Source organism: Durio zibethinus, unplaced genomic scaffold, assembly GCF_047325235.1.
Source record: "Durio zibethinus cultivar Kanyao isolate XHJ-2024 unplaced genomic scaffold, ASM4732523v1 HiC_scaffold_3, whole genome shotgun sequence".
NCBI classification, from domain to species: Eukaryota; Viridiplantae; Streptophyta; class Magnoliopsida; order Malvales; family Malvaceae; genus Durio; species Durio zibethinus.
The window spans coordinates 9,473,970-9,478,969 of NW_028323044.1; positions in this window are offsets into that span (position 1 = coordinate 9,473,970).

Genomic DNA, 5,000 nt, shown 5'->3' on the forward strand with positions numbered 1-5,000 from the left:
CGATGGTGGTCGAGGCAAGCGCCCGCACCAGGGCCCAGCGTGTGCCGATGGTGGTCGAGGCAAGCGCCCTCACCAAGGCCGAGCGTGTGCCGATGGTGGTCGAGGCAACCGGCCGCACCAAGGGCCGGCGTGTGCCGATGGTGTTCGAGGCAACCGCCCGCACCAGGGCCCAGCGTGTGCCGATGGTGGTCGAGCCAGGAGCCCGCACCAAGGGCCGACTTGTGCCGATGGTGTTCGGGGCAACCGCCCGCACCAGGGCCCTGCGTGTGCCGATGGTGCTGGGGGCAACCGCCCGCACCAGGGCCCAGCGTGTGCCGATGGTGCTGGGGGCAAGCGCCCGCACCAGGGCCCAGCGTGTGCCGATGGTGGTCGAGGCAAGCGCCCGCACCAGTGCCCAGCGTGTGCCGATGGTGGTCGAGGCAAGCGCCCGCACCAGGGCCCAGCGTGTGCCGATGGTGCTGGGGGCAAGCGCCCGCCCCAGGGCCCAGCGTGTGTCGATGGTTATCGGGGCAACCGGCCGCACCAGGGCCCAGGGTCTGCCGATGGTGCTCGAGGCAACCGCCCGCACCAAGGCTCAGCATGTGCCGATTGTGATCGAGGCAACAACCCACACCAGGGCCCAGCTTGTGCCGATGGCGGTCGAGGCAAGTGCCCGTACCGAAGGGCAGCCTATGCCGATGATGGTCGATGCATGTGCCATCACCATGCGTCATCATGTGCCATTGATGGTCGAGGCCTTGGCCGAAGTTCGATTTTGAGCCACGGTGCCCATGCTTGGCTCCAGCATGTGCTGGTGCCGCATTTTTTTCACTCGGGACAGCATCGCCGGAGCATCGCCGGAGTACCGCCGGAGAACCTGACCGGCGGCATTGGGGTTCCGGCGATTGGGAGGGGGGCCGGGGGGGTGTGCGCACATGATGTGCGATGGGTGCTGGTACTTGGCCTTGTGTTGGCCCCCTATCCCTCATCAAACCTCTGAGAATTCACACCCCCTTAAAGAGCATTTGAGATTTTACAGGTTTGCTACCAGTAGCCGTTAAAGTGTCTGAAATGGGGACACTTTTTTCAAACGGTCACAAAATCTTCTCTACTTCGAGTTTTTAGCTGAATTTTTTTGTGCATGCCAACAAAAATATAAGGATCATGCCTACAAAATTTGGGGCCAAAAATCCTTATAAAAAAATTTTAAAAAATCCCGAACCGCAAAAAGTTTCAAAAATCATGAAAAATAGAAAACGAGTCATCTTCCAACGAAACTTCACGTGAAGGCTTAGGGGACCATTGTATGAATTTACAAGCCATAAAAATGGCATTGGCACGGCAGAAATTTGAAGATGTGCCTAAACCCACCAGGGCCCAGCGTGTGCCGATGGTGCTCGAGGCAACCGCCCGCACCAGGGCCCAGCGTGTGCCGATGGTGCTCGAGGCAAGCGCCCGCACCAGGGCCCACGTGTGCCGACGGTGGTCGAGGCAACCGCCCGCACCAGGGCCGATAGTGTGCCGATGGTGCTCGAGGCAACCTGTCGCACCAGGGCCCAGCGTGTGCCGATGGTGATCGAGGCAACCTGCCGCACCAGGGCCCAGCGTGTGCCGATGCTGGTCGAGGCAAGCGCCCGCACCAGCGCCCAGCGTGTGCCGATGGTGCTCGAGGCAACCGACCGCACCAGGGCCCAGCGTGTGCCGATGGTGCTCGAGGCAACCTGCCGCACCAGGGCCCAGCGTGTGCCGATGGCGCTCGAGGCAAGCTCCCGCACCAGGGCCCAGCGTGTGCCGATGGTGCTCGAGGCAACCTGCCGCACCAGGGCCCAGCGTGTGCCGATGGTGCTCGAGGCAACCTGCCGCACCAGGGCCCAGCGTGTGCGGATGGTGCTCGAGGCAAGCGCCCGCACCAGGGCCCAGCGTGTGCCGATGGTGGTCGAGGCAACCGCCCGCACCAGGGCCCAGCGTGTGCCGATGGTGGTCGAGGCAACCTGCCGCACCAGGGCCCAGCGTGTGCCGATGGTGCTCGAGGCAACCTGCCGCACCAGGGCCCAGCGTGTGCCGATGGTGCTCGAGGCAACCGACCGCACCAGGGCCCAGCGTGTGCCGATGGTGGTCGAGGCAACCGCCCGCACCAGGGCCCAGCGTGTGCCGATGGTGGTCGAGGCTGCCGATGATGGTCGAGGCAACCTGCCGCACCAGGGCCCAGCGTGTGCCGATGGTGCTCGAGGCAACCGACCGCACCAGGGCCCAGCGTGTGCCGATGGTGCTCGAGGCAAGCGCCCGCACCAGGGCCCAGCGTGTGCCGATGGTGGTCGAGGCAACCTGCCGCACCAGGGCCCAGCGTGTGCCGATGGTGGTCGAGGCAAGCGCCCGCACCAGGGCCCAGCGTGTGCCGATGGTGGTCGAGGCAAGCGCCCGCACCAGGGCCCAGCGTGTGCCGATGGTGGTCGAGGCAACCTGCCGCACCAGGGCCCAGCGTGTGCCGATGGTGCTCGAGGCAACCGACCGCACCAGGGCCCAGCGTGTGCCGATGGTGCTCGAGGCAACCTGCCGCACCAGGGCCCAGCGTGTGCCGATGGCGCTCGAGGCAAGCTCCCGCACCAGGGCCCAGCGTGTGCCGATGGTGCTCGAGGCAACCTGCCGCACCAGGGCCCAGCGTGTGCCGATGGTGCTCGAGGCAAGCGCCCGCACCAGGGCCCAGCGTGTGCCGACGGTGGTCGAGGCAACCGCCCGCACCAGGGCCGATAGTGTACCGATGGTGCTCGAGGCAACCTGTCGCACCAGGGCCCAGCGTGTGCCGATGGTGATCGAGGCAACCTGCCGCACCAGGGCCCAGCGTGTGCCGATGCTGGTCGAGGCAAGCGCCCGCACCAGCGCCCAGCGTGTGCCGATGGTGCTCGAGGCAACCGACCGCACCAGGGCCCAGCGTGTGCCGATGGGGCTCGAGGCAACCTGCCGCACCAGGGCCCAGCGTGTGCCGATGGCGCTCGAGGCAAGCTCCCGCACCAGGGCCCAGCGTGTGCCGATGGTGCTCGAGGCAACCTGCCGCACCAGGGCCCAGCGTGTGCCGATGGTGCTCGAGGCAACCTGCCGCACCAGGGCCCAGCGTGTGCGGATGGTGCTCGAGGCAAGCGCCCGCACCAGGGCCCAGCGTGTGCCGATGGTGGTCGAGGCAACCGCCCGCACCAGGGCCCAGCGTGTGCCGATGGTGGTCGAGGCAACCTGCCGCACCAGGGCCCAGCGTGTGCCGATGGTGCTCGAGGCAACCTGCCGCACCAGGGCCCAGCGTGTGCCGATGGTGCTCGAGGCAACCGACCGCACCAGGGCCCAGCGTGTGCCGATGGTGGTCGAGGCAACCGCCCGCACCAGGGCCCAGCGTGTGCCGATGGTGGTCGAGGCTGCCGATGATGGTCGAGGCAACCTGCCGCACCAGGGCCCAGCGTGTGCCGATGGTGCTCGAGGCAACCGACCGCACCAGGGCCCAGCGTGTGCCGATGGTGCTCGAGGCAAGCGCCCGCACCAGGGCCCAGCGTGTGCCGATGGTGGTCGAGGCAACCTGCCGCACCAGGGCCCAGCGTGTGCCGATGGTGGTCGAGGCAAGCGCCCGCACCAGGGCCCAGCGTGTGCCGATGGTGGTCGAGGCAAGCGCCCGCACCAGGGCCCAGCGTGTGCCGATGGTGGTCGAGGCAACCTGCCGCACCAGGGCCCAGCGTGTGCCGATGGTGCTCGAGGCAACCGACCGCACCAGGGCGGAGCGTGTGCCGATGGTGGTCGAGGCAAGCGCCCGCACCAGGGCCCAGCGTGTGCCGATGGTGGTCGAGGCAACCTGCCGCACCAGGGCCCAGCGTGTGCCGATGGTGCTCGAGGCAACCGACCGCACCAGGGCGGAGCGTGTGCCGATGGTGGTCGAGGCAAGCGCCCGCACCAGGGCCCAGCGTGTGCCGATGGTGGTCGAGGCTGCCGATGGTGGTCGAGGCAACCTGCCGCACCAGGGCCGAGCGTGTGCCGATGGTGCTCGAGGCAACCGGCCGCACCAGGGCCCAGCGTGTGCCGATGGTGGTCGAGGCAAGCTGCCGCACCAGGGCCCAGCGTGTGCCGATGGTGTTCGAGGCAACCGACCGCACCAGGGCCCAGCGTGTGCCGATGGTGCTCGAGGCAACCTGCCGCACCAGGGCCCAGCGTGTGCCGATGGTGGTCGAGGCAACCTGCCGCACCAGGGCCCAGCGTGTGCCGATGGTGGTCGAGGCAAGCGCCCGCACCAGGGCCCAGCGTGTGCCGATGGTGGTCGAGGCAACCGACCGCACCAGGGCCCAGCGTGTGCCGATGGTGCTCGAGGCAACCGGCCGCACCAGGGCCCAGCGTGTGTCGATGGTGGTCGAGGCAAGCGCCCGCACCAGGGCCCAGCGTGTGCCGATGGTGGTCGAGGCAACCGCCCGCACCAGGGCCCAGCGTGTGCCGATGGTGCTCGAGGCAACCGACCGCACCAGGGCCGAGCGTGTGCCGATGGTGGTCGAGGCAAGCGCCCGCACCAGGGCCCAGCGTGTGCCGATGGTGGTCGAGGCAACCTGTCGCACCAGGGCCCAGCGTGTGCCGATGGTGGTCGAGGCAAGCGCCCGCACCAGGGCCCAACGTGTGCCGATGGTGCTGGGGGCAACCGCCCGCACCAGGGCCCAGCGTGTGCCGATGGTGATCGAGGCAGGCGCCCGCACCAGGGCCCAGCGTGTGCCGATGGTGGTCGAGGCAAGCGCCCGCACCAGTGCCCAGCGTGTGCCGATGGTGGTCGAGGCAAGCGCCCGCACCAGGGCCCAGCTTTTGCCGATGGTGATCGAGGCAACCGGCCGCTCCAGGGCCCAGCGTGTGCCGATGGTTATCGGGGCAACCGGCCGCACCAGGGCCCAGGGTCTGCCGATGGTGCTCGAGGCAACCGCCCGCACCAAGGCTCAGCATGTGCCGCTGGTGATCGAGGCAACAACCCACACCAGGGCCCAGCTTGTGCCGATGGCGGTCGAGGCAGGTGC